General features: G+C 35.3%; 1 protein-coding gene and 1 pseudogene across 1 annotated transcript in view; one reads left to right on the top strand and one right to left on the bottom strand.

Annotated features, from left to right (window-relative positions):
- Window positions 1-19,034, top strand: part of THEMIS (thymocyte selection associated) — a 167,386-nt gene that overhangs the window by 94,108 nt on the left and 54,244 nt on the right. The gene's annotated exons all lie outside the window — the stretch shown is intronic.
- LOC150007737 (large ribosomal subunit protein P1 pseudogene) lies at window positions 6,331-6,662 on the bottom strand (annotated as a pseudogene).

Here is a 19,034-nt window from a genome sequence, read left to right as displayed (position 1 = left end):
ACCATGTTTGAATGAAATTTGGAGTAAACCATTTCACATTAGACTTCTAGCTTTTACAAAGGTTAAAATAGTTTTCATTTTTTTAAATGTCCATAACCTAGAAATTCCTGTTTAGACATGACCAGTTATGACAGAATAACCAGCCGTTTGGAATGTTCAATGCACAGTATGTATAAAGTGAGGGCACTTGAATTGACAACTTCCAATATTTCCTGTAGGAATTTTAGTACCTAGTATCATTAAGTTGAATGTGGGCTTACTAGATATTTAAGTTCTGGTTTTTTTTGTGCTCAGTATCTTCAGTTTTGTTTTATAAATTTTTAGAAATCTGAAGAGTAATTGGAGAAATCTAGAGGAGATGAGTTCCAGCTGGCCTTGTAGTTCCCAAAACTGATTTATCTGAGTTTTCTATTACTATATTTATCAGTTTTGAGTTTATTTTAGAATGAAACCTTGCCTAAAATAAGAAATAAGCTATATAGTTGAGTAAATAAGTTTTACTATAACTGCCATGTTTCTTGCAAGGCAATGATTACTTTTAATTATTTTGGTGGTGTTTTCATTGATGTCAGATCTACAAATTTTTATGCTTTGCTTTCCCAACCAAATTTCCTGGGTAAATGTTAAGATGGAAAATGAGTATAAGATGGCTATGAAAGAATGCATAGGAATAGGCTTCTAAAAATCACTATTTTTAATAAACTTTAAAAAGTAGAACTCTTAAGAAAAAAATTACCTTGAAATAGAAGAGAGTAGCAAGTGAAAATGAACTTTGAATTTTACAGACCAGAGGGTCCATAAACACTCTAAAAATTCATAGAGATATAAATGGTCATATAAATGCATTATTTAAGGGCAAACCCTCAGCCAGCTTTTTACAGCACTAAACATTTTTTTTTTGTTATACTTCATTCAGAATCTAACTTCAATATGACTATAATATCTTAGAAAGCCTCTACCCACTACTTAATTATCAAGATACACTTAAAATAGAACATTTTGTAAAACCTTCCGTTTGTTTAAGCATTTACCATGAACCAACTACAGAGCTAATTTTAAATATGATGAGAAAAGGAAAAAACTAGAAGAAATTCTGTAAATCAAAAAGGCCACTGACTACAAAACTAGCCAAATGGGATAAATGTATATATTAAAGACCACAGAACTATATAATTTCTACTGTTGTTTATGTGGATACAAACTTGAAAAGGGTTGATTGCAAAATTATGGTGTTACACAATATGTAAAAACCAAGAAACATCTGTTCTTCTAGTATAAGAGATAAGAATGTAATTTTAATATGTGACATTATACTTATTTAGATCACAAAACTTCACATACTGTTTGCCCTTAATATAAGTTTTTGCATTCAAATGCTTTCCAAATAATCTTAACTAATATTCAAAAAGTACACAGTTGTCAATTAATGAAGTCGAGTAAAGCACAAAGTCATGTTAGGTCATCACTATCCAAGGATGGGCACTGCCCTACCCAAGCCATTGTCCCCTCATTGTCTCTGTTCCAGCTTCTCCCCTAAGCTGTAATCATTTCTATGTGTTCCATTCATACTAGACTCTTCCCCAACCAAATTCTCTCTCACATGATTGTCAGGCAACCTGTGTGCAATAAACTATCCAAATGCTTATGATCCAGACTGACCTCAGTCTTTTGTAATTAAAAAAAAGCATCAGCTCATCACCAACCACGACTGACTGCAAGTGATGGAACCATGGGAAGTGAAACCATGGGTGAGGGGTATTACTGTAAAAGGTAAATAAAGTTCTCAGAGAGAAGATGGAGCTGGAGAGTGTGTGGTTATGCAAAAAGAGATGTACTTCTGGGAGGGGGTTAAAAATATAAGGAATAAAGAGGTACACAAGACTTCCGGCCAAGATGGAGGCTTAGACGGACACGCTAGGTCTCCCTCTACAACCAGATAGGAATACAACTACTTCAAAACAAAGGATAACTAGAAATTCCAGAAAATAAAGCTACACGGAAGCCCAACACATGAAGTTATAAACCAGCGGTGCCATTTGGGCAGGTAAGAGTTAAAGAAGGCAAAGCTGTCTGCGGAGCGGCGGCGGGGGCGGGGCGGCGAAAAAGCCCGGAGGCTTGGCGCGACTCCAATCAAGCCCCTGCCGGTGCGCGACTCCGGGCGCTGGGGAGAGCAGTCGCAGCATCGCCTTGAACAGTGAGGCCCAGGGGCGCGGGAGGACGGATCCCGGTCTCCTAGCGGAATAACTGTGTGTATCCATTTTGGACCCCCGCCCCCAAAGAAAGAAAGCACCACAGGGCTGCGAAATAGGTCGCAGACAGGCGCCGGGCGCTGACTTGTGACGCCAAAGGGCGCCGGTCGCTGGGTCATTACGAGTACACAGGCACCGCCCCCGACAGCCAGCCCAGGAAAACAAAACGCATCTGTCAAAATGAGGCAGACAACTATAGAGATCCCGGTGGTGCAGCTCACCAGGCAGCAGATAGAGAACCTGACAGATGAACAGATAAGAAACCTGTCAGAGGCTCAGTTCTGGGCCATTGTTATCAGGTGGCTTACAGAATTCACAAAAGAGCAGGAAAAAGATATGAAAGAAGCGAAAAACTTTCATAACGAAAGGAACAAAACCATGTACGAGACAGATGGTGAGGAATCCAGAGTTCATTTCAACAAACTGGAATATGGAGAAGGAAGAAGCAGTCAACCAATGCAGCGAGAGGAAATAGGAAGCAACAATGAGACGATCAGAAACCTCTGGGACAGCTATAAAAGGCCCAACATAAGAATCATTGGTTTGCCAGAGAATGAGGAAGATGAACTAGAACTTGAAAAATTGAGTGAAAACATAATAAAGGAGAACTTCCCAGACTTGGGGAAGGGAATAGACCTGCAGGTCCAGGAAGCAAGGAGAGTTCCCAAGAGACTGGACCCAGGGAGAACCACCCCAAGACACATTATAATCAAAATGTCAAAAATTAAAGATAAAGAGAGAATCTTAAAAGCAGCAAGAGAGAAGAAAAGAATTATGTACAAAGGGGTCCCAATTAGACTATCAGCTGACTTCTCAAGGGAAACCCTACAAGCAAGAAGGAACTGGCAAGAAATATTCAAAGTAATGAAAATCCAAAACCTACAACCACGAATACTCTATCCAGCGAAATTGTCATTCAGAATAGAAGGACAGAGAAAGTGTTTCCAGGACAAAATAAAACTGAAAGAGTTCATTAGATCCAAACCACTGTTATATGAGAAGTTAAAGGGACTGGTTTAAATAACAGAAGATAGGGAGATGAAACAAAGGCAAACGAAACAGGCAACGAGAGTGGAAAAGGAACTGTGGGTAAGGGAAGCATAGTGGGGGGAGGTCAACAGGGAGGGGGAGTGGGGAGAGGGAGGGAGATGATATAGGAATTGGGGATCATGGTAGGAGGGAATGGAATAGACAGAGGTTGGGAGGAACTGTATGCACAACTAATGGACATAATCTAAAAGGGGGGGACAACTGGAGGGAGGGGGCCACCGGGTGGAGGGGAGCAGAGGGAAGGGAAATTGGCACAAATGTAATATTTTAATCAATAAAACACATTAAATCTGAAAAAAAAAAAAAAAAAAAAAAGAGGTACACAAAAAGCCTGACAATGAGCAATAGGAGAGCATTATTAATTAAGTGCTTAAATTAATTACTCATTACTAATCTTTTTTACATGTGTAGACTCATATAATCCTTACAAAAATCCAATAAATTTAGTCCTCAAATTATTATCTTCATTGTACAGGTAATTAATATTCATCAATGTTGAGTAACTTTCAAGACCAAAGTCTGAATTATTGCTTTTTAGGTAGAAATAATAAGCAGTAGTTTAAGAGACTTGGTACCCTGGAGAATATTTATAACTTTAGAATTAAAATTCAAGCCATGGCTGATTGATGCTTACTTTTTCCCCCACAAGAAAATGTGGAAATCATCAAAGTAATTAATTTGTATGTAACTTAAAATTTCATCGAATTGTAAGTTGTCAAAGGAAATTTTTCTGAAACACGGCTGCTTCTTTTAGGGACCAACATTGATATAGACACCTTCTTTTGGAACATGAGTGGTTGCTATTGTATGAGTAAAAGAAGGCAGAGAATTATAAACTGAGAATACTGCACTAATGAGAGATTCCTATCTCTATTTCTACCCACTACACTTATTTAATCAGCCAGAGAAAATTATAGTATGTTTATTTGGGATGAGAAGGTGCAGCTTTCCCTTATGACTTCAAGTAGAGGAAACTGGAAACTAGTGGACAATATAAGGGCTACTGCTATATGTACTGTCTCAAAAAAATTAATCACATTTAATCTTCCTGTATTTCTTGTCTTGGCAAATGCCACCACCATTTACTACACCAGACATCTAGAAACAATCCTTTTTTCTCAGTTTCCATTTATCAATCATTAAATCCTATAGATTCTACTTCTTTAATATCTCTTGAATATATACCTCACTACTTCAGGTTTTCATGATTCCTCTTATGGATTATTGAGACCGTCTCTTGACTAGTGTTTTTATTTCTGGTGCACTATATTCAAATTTATTATTCACATCACTGTGGTATTGATCATTCTAAGAGGAAAATATTACTGTTTAACTCTTGCTAAAAATACTTCGTGGTTTCCTTTCAATTTTTTCATCTATTCATTATTTATTTCTCAAGGTTTACTCCACTTCATACCTTACCTCACATTTGTAATTCAAACATACTAAAGTTGCCATTTGCAGACATTATTCTCCCCCGAGTTCTCAGTCATTCCAAAACATTTACTGGGGGCTTACTAAATTCTAAAAAACACAATGATTTTCATTCAATCCTTTCAGTGTCCCTATTAGTCTTATTACTATTTCTAATTCATACACAAGGAAACTGAGGCTCAGGGAATAATTGCCCAAGTAAGGGAGCTACCAGTCAGTGGTAAGCCCAGAACTCTAAACCATTTTTACCCTTTGTCTAAACCACTCTGTGTTGTTACCTATTTCAGAGGAATTTCTTTGGCATTCTTCTGCCTCTCAACCCGCAGCTCACAGTCTGTGTTTGGTGCTCCTCATCTGGGTTTTCCTACGGCTCTTTTATATATCTATCATACTCATTAGACTCAGTGCTTCTTTAGGCCTAGGCATATGTATTTGTATTTGCTACAGAAAAATCAATAATTGTTTGTAGAAAGAAATAAAATGGGAGGAGAGAAAGAAAGGGAGAAAGGGCCTTGGCCAGTGGGGCTCAGTTGATTGGAGTATCGTTCCATAAACTGAAATGTCGCAGGTTCTATTCCTGGTTAGCGCACATGCCTAGGCTGTGGGTTCAGTCCTGGTCGAGGCATCCAATTGATTTTCTCTTTGTCTCTTTCTCTTCCTCTCTCTCTAAAATCAATAAGCATGCCCTTGGGTGAGAATTTAAAAAAAAAAAGAAGAAGAAAAGAAAGAGAAAAGGAATAAAGAAGGATATTTAACTTCATTTTTCTCAAAATAAATTCCTTTGCAGCCTATGTATTTTTAAAAAGTTAAAATGTCACTTTTTTAGATAAATTTTCCAAAATACTGGTTCTTAATAATTCTGTGTAGAATATTCAATTTTTATGCAGACAAACCTATTACTCTTTTTTGTGTGCTTACTTTTATGCTTTTAAATTTATCCTCATTCCTGTGATTGGATACATGTTCATCAATTCTAATTCTTTTTAGAAGTTGAATTTAGGTATGTATTTAATATATACAAGTGTGCAAACATACATAGGTAAATATATGAATATGTGTGTATAGATGTTTGTGAATATATATATGTATTATATATACTGAATCCATCTGAATTTTATGAAGGTAATTCTAAAATAATCTAATACAATTTTAAGTAATTCTTTGCAATTTTTCATGCTTTATCACATAATATATTCTTTTATATAAGACCGCCTCTGGGTTATTAATACTTTTGTAGTGATCTTTTATTTTTGAACTAAAAACACACTTTTAAAATAAGATCTATTATTATGTGATATACTTTTTAATTGATTTTATGAGTAAGGCATGCTATTTTAGGAAATAGAAAAAAAAACAAAAAATAAAAGGAAATCACCAATAATATTATCATATTAATATTTTGTTCTATAAATAGTATATTTCCATATTCATTAACATAGACTCAGGTGCACATAGATGTATTATTTCATGTTTATCTCTATGTGTGGTAAAGTAATGTATGGACATATATCTATATGTACACATGTGTGTAGTGTAACCGATTTTTACTTTTCTTTAGCAGTGTTTAGCTTTTTATTGAATGTGTTATAAAAGAGGTTTAGTCAAAAAGACCAAAGACCATCTCATCATCAGACTCCTCAGATTCCTCTTTCTTTGCTTCCACTTTCTGCTCCTCAGCTGGGACAGTAGTGGGGAAGCGGTCAGAACCTCCCAATGGTACAGCACAAGCTGCTGGGACAGCTCCACCAACCTTACATTGTGGATAAGGCTCTCCATGTTGACATTGGCCAGAGCCTTTGCAAACAAGCCTGGCCAGAAATGTTCAACATTTCCACCAGCTGCTTTAATGAGGGCATTGATCTTATCCTCTGTTACCTTCACCTCACAGTCCTGCAAGATAAGGGTTGAGTAAATGCAGATGGAGGCCATGGTGTGGACAAGTCCTTGGTGAGTACTGGCAGGAGCAATGCTGGTCACTAGATGAAGTGAGGGTTCACCCCAACGTGGTCTTAGCTTCCTCAGAAGGACCTGGCACCTTAAGGGAAGCTGGAGAAAGTGGCTACACATTTTAAAGTGAGTTGCTGGTCTACCTATGGAGAACTTGGAAGATAAAGGTCCTACAATCAGTGCCAACATTAGCCAGTCTTGCATCTTGGTAGCCAGAAACAAATGTTCTTTAATTGCTAGGGCATTTCTCCTGACCTCAGGTCAAGAAAAAATATAGGTTAAGGAGTTAACAAGGTGAGGAAAGAAGATTTGTTTTGCAAAGAGTTAATTATATCCTGTGAATTTCTTATCCCAACTCTGGGTAAAGAAACGCTTTTTCTTCCTCACTTGAAGTTATGTGATGAGGCCATTAAATGATCCATTTGAAAGCCTTGACATTGGGCTGTGAGAGTTTGAGAAAAATAGAAACTGGCATTTGCCCCATATCTACAAAGTCTAAAGGTAAGAGACTATGACAGGAGTTTTCCCCTTTGAGGGTAAGTGATATTGAGAGTAAAATGCACTTTGATCAATGGCAGAACAAATGTGTGGGTTCTCTGGAGACAAGAGATGAAGGAACTGTGACCAATAAATGTACTTCCTATAGTGCAAGAGCTGAGGGTGAGAGTTGTAAGTGGCTAGCCTTAGGCAAGTAAGCTAGAGTGTCTTTCCCAGTTGGGATGATTTCCAATTACCCTGCAAAAGCATTTTGCTTTTAATGACTGCACATCCAAATTACAGTGATATCAGCAACCTAAAAAGTGTTTATCCTTTTTCCTAATTTCATTTTCTCCCTAGATCCTATACTGGAGAAGGAAAAAGGAGAGAGATGGAGAGAGCTAATAAAAAGCTAACCATATTTTCTCTGCTACAGGTTTGGGAGCTTTAGGAGAGCTTAGGTTACCACACAGAGAAGTCTTAAACTAGGCAAGGTCTTTGGGCTTTCGTTACTATACTAAATGGCCTAGAATTAAGTGACTATTATACATATATGGATTTTTATGGACTATTTGTTTTCTAAAAGCTATGGGATTTTCCCAAGATTTCATGCAGAGTTCAAACAACCACTAGTTCAAAGATATTTGAAGGGATATTTTAAAAAAAGAATAAAGTTAGTTTCTGCTTATATCTTGTCAAGTCCAACTGCTCAACGACTTGCTTACAAGTATGTGTGTATGTAGATGTTTGTATATGTATACACCCATGCATGCCTGTTTCTGTATGTGAGTATTTATGTGAGAATATGTGCACTGTAGTTATTGCCAGTCATGCTTTCGAATATCAAGTTTTTAAATGTCCAAATAAAAATTAAATAAGCCCTCAATTTCACATAATTTTTGGCATTCCCTTCTTTATTTTTAAAAATTTATGTGGGAGCTTTATATTTTCTCCTGTGACCTCCTTTGCTGTCTTCACTTTTTTTCTGAATTTCATTTTCTAATTTTATAGTTTTGACATATAAAGAAATACATAATTAATGTATGTAACTTGATGAGTTTTGCGATAAGTATGTACTTGTGAAACTATCAACACAGTCTATGCCATAAACACATCTATCACCTCCGTAAGTGTCCTCCTGCCTTCTTTATTAATGTGTTCCCTCTTCATGTTTGTGTAGCGTCTCAATACATGTGTTCCAACTAAATGAGATTACTCTCCTCTAGTGCTTCAAACTATGAATTTAATTTGTTCTCTTTGATTTTTCAAGGAACTATGAACAATATCCTTTTGTGTAAAAAATGAATTTGCTGAAGGTCTGGTGAGAATAGCTAGGAATAGGAAGTGAAACTTCTAAACCCTAATGCCTTGACCCTTAACCCTCTCTGAGTCTTTTCATCTCACAAAATTAGTGCTTTTCCGCCCAGGATCAGCTCATTTCTTTTGGTTGCCTATTTTATAATAATCCACTGGGGAATAAAATTTTTGTTGCATTAGATCTGACACTTGTTTTTGACTAACTTTTGGCATCTGAATAAAAAGAATGACCCCAGTTTTTCTCTATCACATCAACTTTTTAAAGTACAAGATACCCTCCCTTTGTCCCCCAAATCATACAAAATGTACATACAAGGGAAAATAAAGAAAAAAGTACCTGAATATACTGTTTTTATAGAGTTATTGTATTCATATAAAGGCTATATATTGTTACTGTAAGTCCAACTGTGTACAAGTAGTAAAGTTCTGCTACCAAACATACACATTAAGGTATTTTATCTTTTCAAATGACAGGCTGGGAAATGCCAAAATGAGACACTTGAAACATCTCCTTCAGTTGGCAAAGCTTTAACAAATTGCTTCATGAGACCCAGTTTTATGTGTGGAGGTGAAGATATAATGTTCTTTCTGTTAACAAGTGGCTCATGTAGAATGTTTGGATCACCAGGTTTGAGGTCAGATCTTAGAGGCCAATTCGACTCCACCCAATGCTTCTCATGAGCTCTCCTGTCCCACATACACAGAAAACAGGGATACTTGCTGTATCCGTGTTGCTGACCAAGAAGAAAGCAGACCATTTGAAGGTCAACACAGATGATCAGATTATGCTTGTGATATTGCAACAGATCTATGACTCGCTTTATGTCTTCATATTCTTCATGAAAACAAACTGAATGGCCAATTGGGACTGCACCAAATAAATCGCCATTGTGGAGGAGGACACACTTCAAGCTCTGCTTTGAGTTTTCGATGAACAGTCGCCATTCAGCTGCATTATAGATTGGAATCCCCAATCCCTCCATTAAACCATGTATGTCATGGCAATATACAAAGCCATCATTACTTCAAAAGTACTGCAGAAATGCACTTTCTCTTGATCGAAAGTAGGATGCCTTCGCTCCTTTTTCAAGCAAGTTTTTCTTGTGAAGTCTTGATGCTAGGAGTTCTGAAGCTTTTTTGGATAGTCCCAAATCATGTGCCAAATCATTCAACTCATGCTGATCAAATTCCTTATGAACTGAGTCATCTTCAATTTCAAAATCTTCATCATTGCTGTCATTTAGTTCTTCACCATACTCCTGTTTTTCGAAAGAGGGTAGTTAAATGAAAACTGACACTGGGATTTCAGCTGAATGAGGCACTGGGCGTATAGCTGATGGTAGACTAAGATCCTCTATTTTACATTTATTCTTGTTATATCCTGACATTTTCACTATAGAAAAGTAACAGTCACTTGAATGATCTCTGGGCTCTCGCCAAACCATAGTATACCAAATGGCAATTTATCACGTGTTCCCTTTGTTCACATCCATAAACTCTCGACACACTGCTTGTACACCTTGTGAGGGGCCCAAGACGTATCTTGATCACCAAGTTTTACTTTAAAATATGCAAAATAAGCTTGCCTGACAAATGTGCTGATGTTTGTCCTTTGGGAATGGTGAAACTGCCACAGATATAACAAAATGAATTAGGGTTGTTTAGGCACTTATGATGAGAAATAGCAGAGGCAGACATGTCTGAAGTAAAGGTAATTGGTATGTATGTAAATAAGAAAATAAATTCTGCTAACTCCTTGTATACAGACAAGGACTCGGACTACACTTTGGAATACGATTCACTATATAGAGTGACACACAACCTCTCAGCACACTGTCTCATGTGTAACTGACTAGCCTAGAGAAGTATGAACCTGTCACTGGTCTCCAAGGTGGTCCCCCACCCATCCCCACTCAAGGGAAGTTTGCTCTCAGCCAATAGGAGAGGACTAGTGCTTCCTTCGATCAAGGCTCGATCCAGCCTAGTGTGGTCGCATTAAGATAAGCCATACAGAAAAAAAGTTGACATGATAGAAGAAAACTAACTGCAGTTTTGAAATCAGCATGCCTATGTAAGTCTAAAACAGCTAAAAAATTGAACTCAACTGGACTTATGTTAAAAATTGTTCCCCTGTGTTATTACTTAATGCGTTCAAAATACTCATTCTCATAATTTAGATATGTCATTTTAAGCTTAGAAAGCCTGACTTGCTTTAAAATCAGATCAACTTATGATTATTTTAAATCATTTTATATATTTTAATTTACCTCCTTAATCCATAAGAAATTTATATAGTATACATTATGAAAAAAACTTTCTTTTAAAAAATGGTTAATACATTTTCCAAGGTCATATATTTACTAAACTATTTCTTACTGATCTGTTCTGGAGGCAGTTTCTCAAATTTTACTTGATTTCTTTCATTTATTGGGCTTAAATCAATAGTTCACAATGTAGTATTTTCTAAAATGTCTTACTATTATGTATATTTTTCTCATCATTAAGCATAATCTGGAAATTAAGAAAATATATTATTTGCCCTTGCTTTGTTACTAGTTTTCTAGGTTATCTGGGATAATCTTAGCATTCTTGACTGTAAAATAAGGTTAAAAGTAAATGATTAGTACCATTTATTTTGATGCTAAATATTCTATCAATCTATGTCTGTATCTATACGTTGGCCAGTAAAGAATCAAAAGTAACTGAAAATCTTCATTTGAGTCTCTTGAAATACCAATAGGTTACTTTGCTCTAGCTGGATAATTTTAAAGAGGAAAAGCGAGAAGTATCCAAAAATGATCTATGGGTTTGGGGGTAGATGGTGGACTCCCTGGTGACATTGCCTTTAAGTTTCTCTCCCTTTGGCACATGAAAAGTGCTCTTTGTCTGTAATGCTTTATTTAATGGGGACTGTTTTGTCTTCTTAATCCTGCATTTAGTAGGATATTGGCTCTTGTTTTCTCTTTTCTTACTTTTCTGGGAGGAGTTTTCCAAGAACTGCCTCCTTTAAGGATCACACTTTCTGAACATAAGCACCCTTATGTTCATTGCAGTGTTATTTACAATTGCGAAGATGTGGAAGCAGCCCAAGTGTCCATCAATGAGTAAATGGATAAACCAATTATGGAACGTTTACACATTGGAATTCTACTTGGCCATAAAAAAGGAGAAAATTCTACCTTTATGACTGTGGATGGGTCTGGAGAACATTATGTTAGCTGAAATAAGTCAGTCAGAGAAAGACAAATAGAATATGATTTCCCTCAAATGTGGACTCTAAGGAACAAGCTGAACTAACTAGCAAAAGAGAGACAGACTCATAAATGGAGAGAAGACAACAGCTAGTGGTGGGGATGGAGAGATTAGGGAGTGAAGGACTTGAGCTAAAAGGAAAAAGGGCTCATGGGCATGGACAACAGTGTGGTGGTTGCTGGGGAAAGAGGGTGTAAGAGGACTAAATAGTAATGGAAAAAATACAATAAAGATTAAATTTTAAAAACAAAATCACCCTTTCCTATTTTAGTCTTGCACTTCCAAAACCCGATTTGTGTTGGTTCACTTCATTAAATATGCACATGGCAATATTCCCATTTACTCTTTTATCTGTTTCACCTTAAAGTTTCCCTGTACTTGTCACCCTTTTTGAGATTCCTTTCCAGGGTTCCCAACTCCATCCCCATGCTTCCTCCACTGGGACACATTCTTCGTGTGTAAATTGCCCCTGTTCTCTCCTGTATCACACAATGCATCTCATTTTGTGCAATGATGCAGCCTATTCCCTCCTGAAGGGAACTCAATTTGTTTTCAAACAAATATAACAATATTGTTTTCCCTGTCTCAGGAGTGTCATATTTGTACCTCTATTTGGCATTGTAAGACTAGAATTAAGGTACTAAGAGCCTGTGGAATGAAAGGCAGGAAGAAATACCTTGTTCTTGCAAATGGAAAGAAATTTACCCCCATTTAGCTATAAGCACAAGACCTTTCTAATCAAACATTTGACATCATGACTAGACTGAGAGAAAAGTGTACCTGTTCTGTTATAATTGGTTCTGCTCACAGAAGTTGATTTCTCTTTGTCTGTGCAGCTACAGGAAATATGGTTAATAAAAGCATGTGTCAGCCTGACTGAAGCTGTTCTCTAAAGCCCTGCCAGACCACTCTGAGAAGCTGTTATTCCCTATTATGAAAACTAAATCTCTAATCATGGTTAAAAGGTAATCAGTCTTCAAAAGAGCGGTCTGCAGAGGTAAGCAGTAATTCAAATTTGATTGGCAACACAGAATTTTCAGTAAATAGTTCGAAATGAGAAGCATTCAGAGAGAACCAGAAACACAATCAAAATGATGATTCTAAAATTTTCCTAACATTGCCTATTGATAAATATGTTATAAATTCTTTATGTTGTGTCTTTCTTAGAAACTATAATTATACATAGTGGTTTTGTTTACTTCATCTCATTTGGATCCTGTAGCACAACCATGTGATACAGGCATCATCATCCCCATTGTATAGCTAAATCGGCTTGCCCAGGGTCCTCAGGTCGGCAGCCAGTGCCAGAGCAGGTGCTTCCCCCTGCTCTTCTGCCTGCAAAGTTCAGGCACTTCGTATGGTCAGTCTCATGATGCCTCCCGGGAAGGTGGTATATGAATATTTCTTAACTTTTCTGGTCTGTTGTTGCATGGAATTTATGTTTATTGTTTTCATAATATGCAAAACAGCACAATAGCATCTTTCTCACAGGGCGGTTGTAAAGACAAAAATCTAAAAAATAACATATCTAAAAACCTTATCAAAGATAGCTAAATTTTTCTTGTTTTATTTATAAATTTTATGATTTGAAATACAGTTATTTCATTTAGATGAAAGGTATTATAACTAGGCATATCAGTAACATAACTTTAGAAGCAAGCACATTTTTCTTTTTATACAAAAATGATGTTGCTGACCAATTGTTGGAGACACAGGTGTTGTATACCATTTTCCTCATTGGAGCTGCACTGACTGTGTTTCAGTGTGGTAACCACATGAAAGACTCTGTTAAACCAATGCACATTGATTGTATATTAGGATTGCTACTAAATTTTTAAAAAGTATTATAAAATCATCTCTCGACTTCTGTTTTATCTTCCTCTGAGATAAAACAAATCTTAAGTCTTTCAATATTCTTCATTCACTAAGCAGAATTTTCCATTTCAAATCAAGTAATCAGCGATCTTTACCAATTTTCTTGTGATTCCTTAGCTTTATTTTTTGTGGGGTTTTTTTTTGCTAATAGTAATATTAATGTACATATATTACCTCTTTGTACAGCAAACACCATGTTTTGAATGAGTATATGACTATCCTCAAAAGATACTGAGTATATCTTTGTCTAGGGTTGAACAAAAGAATAAAATTTTAAAACACTTGAGAAAAATATTTGGATTGTATACAGAATTTATCCAGTTTCAGTGCAAAGCTGAAGAACTGTAGAATTTATTTCTAAGCTATCTACTATTATATTCAATTGTTTATCAAACCATCAGTCACTTGGTTAAAATACGTAGAAATAACAAAACAAAACAAAATAATTTAACAAAGAACAACTGTTACCCAGGATGGGCAGGCCATGTAGTGTATTATAAGCCCTGAAAAGAACTCCGATTATTTTCTGTGACCAAGATGAAGAGCCATCAAAGAGTTTGGAGCAGATACATGGCAGGAAGTGATTTATGCTTTAAAAGAATTGCTCGAGAGGATCCTAAATGATTACCATTAGTAATGCTGAGAATATCAGAGTTTTGTTTCTAGAAAGTAGATCTAGAAAGTAGAACTTTTTTGTTCTGATTTCAAATTTTATTTGAAAATATTTTTACTATGTCAAGATAACTAAAAAATTTTTATTTCTTTAATAATTTGTCAGGTTCTGAGCAATTGGGCAGAGAGTACTGAGGATTAACTGTAGTAATCTTGTCTAAACAGAATTTATAAGATATAAAGTTTATTACCTATTCAGAGATTTAAAAAAAGGCAAAATCTTCTGTATGATTATTTTTGTTGTGTATTTTCAAGAAAGTATATAGGGACAAAATGTTGAAAGAACTTATTTTCAAATAGGGACTAAATGTTGAAAGAACTTATTTTCAAATAGGACTACCTAAAACTTACTCATCATGTTTAATTGAAACTTTATACCCATTGATTAACAATTCCCATTTTTCTCTCCAGTCAGTCACTGGTAACCATCATTCTAATTTTTTATTTTATGAATTTGACTACTTTAGACATTTAATATAAATAAAATCATGCAGAGTTTTTCTTTATGTGACTGGCTTATTTCATTTAGCACCATGTCCTAAATAAGTATCCATGTTGTTGCTTATTGTAGAATTTCTTTCTCTTTAAAGGCTGAATAGTATTCCACTCTATGTTTATACCATATTTTCTCTAACCATTCATTAGCTTGTTTCTACATTTTGGCTACTATGAATAGTGCTGTAATGAATATAAGAGTGTATAATCTCTTTGAGATTCTAATTTGAATTCTTTTGGATAAATACCCAGAAATGAGATAGCTGGATAATGTAGCAGTTTTGTCTTTAATTTTTAAGAAACTTCCATATTGTTTCTTCAAGGTGCTCTAAACCCAGGATGCCCTTATGGTGATGGCAAGGTTGATTTTTTTATACCTTCTGTGGCTGCAAGGATGCTGGTTTTCAAAACTACTATAGAGCTGGGGAGAGGGGATTAGGACTAAACCAAGTCAAGACACCAGAAAGCTAACTGTTGTCATCAAAATGAAGTTATTTTTCTTGAATAAAAGCTTCTTGGATTGTTGCAAATATTTGGTTAATTTCTAAAGTTCTGAAAAAGTTGATTCTGATGCTTTTGCCAGTGTTCATTAATTTTATGGGTGACTAAAATTTTAGACTTCTTTGGTCTACCATTCTTACTATTGATCTTGGACACACAAGGAAAGACAATTATCCATCAAAATCCCTGATGAACACAGATGCAGATATCCTCAACAAAATATTATCACACCAAATTCAACAGCACATTGAAAGATCATACACCATGGTAAAGTGGGGTTTGTTGCTGGAGTACAAGGATGGTTCAACATATGCAATTTAATCTATGTGCTGCACCACATTAATGGAATGAAAAAACAAAATCCCATAATCACCTCAATAGAGGCAGAAAAAACATTGACAATATTCAATTGTCAACAACTTTTTGTGACAAATAACTCAAGAAATTAAGTATAGTAGAACCTTTTCTCAACACAATAAAAATTATATATGAAAAGGCCACAGGTCACACCATACTCACTGGTGAAAACTGAAAATTTTTTCTCTAAGAGCTAGAACAAGGCAAGGATGCTCACTCTTCAATAAATGTTGTTAGGAAAACTGAATTTCTTCCACATGCAAAAGACTGAAATTTTGATCCATGTCTTACTCCATACATAAAAATTAATGCAAAGTGGATTAAAGGCTTAAATGTAAAACATGAACACATAAAACTGTTAAAAGAAAGCATATAGGAAAATTTTCTTGACATTGGTCTGGACAATTTCTTGGGTATAATACCAAAGGCATAGGCAACAGAAGAAAAATAGATGAGTGCAACTACATCAAACTAAAAATCATCTTCATAGCAAAGGAACCTATCAACAGAATGAAAACACAACCTATGAAATGGGAGAAAATATTTGCAAACCATATATTAGAAAAAGGGTTAATTTCCAAAATATATATGAAACTACTATGACTTAATAGTAAAAAACAAAATGACCTGATTAAAAAATAGTCAAAATACTTGAATAGACAATATTCCAGAGAAGACATACAAATGGACAAGATGTATAAGAAAATGTTCTCAACATCACTAACCATCATGGAAATGCAATCAAAATCACAATTTTTTAGCCCACACCTGTTAGGATGACTATTACTTGTTTTTTAAAAAAGATAAGTGTTGGGGTTGTGGAGAAATTGGAGTCCTTGTACATTGTGGTGGGAATATAAAATTGTACAGTCAGTATAGAAAACGGTGTAGAATATTCTCAAAAAATTAAAAATGGAACTACCGGCAATCCCACTTTTAGGTATACAGGATATATCCAAAATAATTGAAATCTAGGTGTTGAAGAGATATCTGCACTCCCATGTTTGCTACACCATTATTCTTAATGACTAAGATATGGAAACAATCTAGGTGTCTGTCAACCGATGAATGGATGTAGTAGAGATGAAATAAACCATGTCTGGTGTTTTCACTATAGGCATTTTGCCATGAACATCTTTGTTGAAAGCACTTTTCTATAAATATTTTCACCACACAACTCATAAGCTATAGACAGTTTTGCCATAAAGATAAATAACTGGTTAATATTTTGGTTTACATTTGGCAAACTTAATGTATTTAAGTTAGTCAGTTTGATTTATTTCTACATTGACACAGTTCTTGAAGAGAAATTTCTTTTATAAAAGAAAAACTTTTATAATCAAAAGAAATTGATTACAATTTATACCTTTATACATTTTAAAGAGAAATATACCAGCTTAAACTGAAAGGAGCAAACCTTTTTAAACAAAAAATCTTTGAGCCCTTAAACTTCCTACTAGCAGGAAGCAGACTCAGAACATTACTCAGCTACAAATTTAGACCTTTTCTTAAGAAAAAGATGACACAGAGGGTAGTGTCAAGGGTTCGGAGTTTGGGGGCAATAGCCAAGAAGAAAACCTGCAGGGAACATATTTGAGTTCTTCTGAGCAAAGGGAAATAGCAACTTGTGCTCTCTGGATCTGATTTTTTTGAGATCAGTAACCTCTATGTTGCTTCCATTATCCTTTTTAAAAAATTAAAGCGTCTATTAGGCTTCTCCTGATCTTGTCTCCCCATTGTATGCTGGGTAAGTGAGGACATATAACTTATTTCTTTATTTCATGGTCTTCAGATCAAGAAGAGGTTCCCTCCAACTAACCTCAACATCATCAAAGTGCCAGGCACATAGTAAGCCATCTTGGAAGTTGCAGACCCAGAAGACATCACATGGAGCTGGGCCTAAATGATTCATGGAATTGTGGAGATTATAAATGGTGTTGTTTTACGCCACTAAATTTTGGGGTGATTTGTTATGCAGCATAGATAACTGAGATATGCTTATAAGCCACTATGTATAATAACATAAGATAATATCAAATAAAAATATATAGATTGGCTAATTGTAATTTTCTATCTTTGAACTTGAGATAATCTTAACTTCCTCTGCATGTAAGTGCAAAGCCACCAAGATTAGACATTTGTTGTCTTATACATTTGTTGCTATTTTAATTATTATTCTTTAGGTTGTTTGACTTCTTACCTAAGGATGCTTTTTAAAAGTTAAGAGACAGTTAAAGCTCTTTATAGATCTTGGCAGGGAAGAAGATACCAGATGTCATGTATGCGATGAAAATACCCATAGTCTTCCTGTTGTCATTAAAAATCTTTCAAAATTCTTTAGTGGAAGTTTATATTAATAGCTAGTTATTAGTAACAGGAAATAAGTTTTTTTTTAATACATGAAGTATTTTTAAGAGATATAGTTTTTTTAAACAGTGTATTCCTTTTAATGATATAAAATAGGATCAAGAGGCCCAAACATGTTATAAAAATATAATACTTCCTTTGGAAGTTTTGAGCATTAAAATTTGGCTTTCTAGTCATGCAGAAATATATCAGAAGCATGTGTGATGATCAGAGACAGTGATTCTTTTATAAGTTGCTACTCCAAAAACATTCTGATAAAGCTGAATTGTTCTGCATTAGCTCATGAGACCATTATTAAAGCTACATTCTTTTCTATGTTCCCCAAGAAAGTGCACTTCAGGACAAAGTTCTAGTCTCTTGTCAGCAAAAATATAGGAATTACCTGTAGCTTTTTAATTACTTTTTCTTCAAAATCATGCAAAAAGTAACTTAGGGGCTTTAGGTACTTGAGCTTGAATCAGCATATATTTATGCATATACGCACATTGAATTCTGGAACTTAGCCAGTGACATCAACTCGATGAAGACAACTTCGTTTTTATGCTAAGTAGATTATGACTGGCAGAGCCAAGAGAAGTTTAATAAACAAATTTTACTTCTGATACAATAAGAATTCTTTGAAGACTGAGTCACCCCTACCCTTTTAATGAGCTACCTAAATGGAAAGATTGCACTTCTAAATCATACACTAAAACTTCCTGCAGTTTTACACTTCCCTAGGGAAGAAAACATCACAATGACATTAGATTTAAAACATATTGTTGTTTCCAAGAAAAGACTGTAGGGATTAGGATCTGTTGGTGAGAACCCTCAGTAAAGAGGAAAAGAGTGTAGTCTATGAAATTACCGAAACAGGAAGATATTTGAATGATTCTTACTATACAAAAAATGAAACATCACATCCAAGGTTTTTCTAGAGGATGATTTCAAGAGCTTAATCTTTAAGCAATTATAAAACAACACTTTATTAGCTCAGAGATAAGCATTTTTCCTTAAATATCCTCAGTGAACAGATTCACACTTTCTCTGAAAAATGAACAA

This window comes from Furipterus horrens, unplaced genomic scaffold, assembly GCF_987537825.1.
Source record: "Furipterus horrens unplaced genomic scaffold, mFurHor1.1.pri manual_scaffold_6, whole genome shotgun sequence".
Taxonomy (NCBI): Eukaryota; Metazoa; Chordata; class Mammalia; order Chiroptera; family Furipteridae; genus Furipterus; species Furipterus horrens.
Note: the sequence above shows the minus strand (reverse complement) of the source record. Positions and strands in the feature narration are given on the sequence as shown.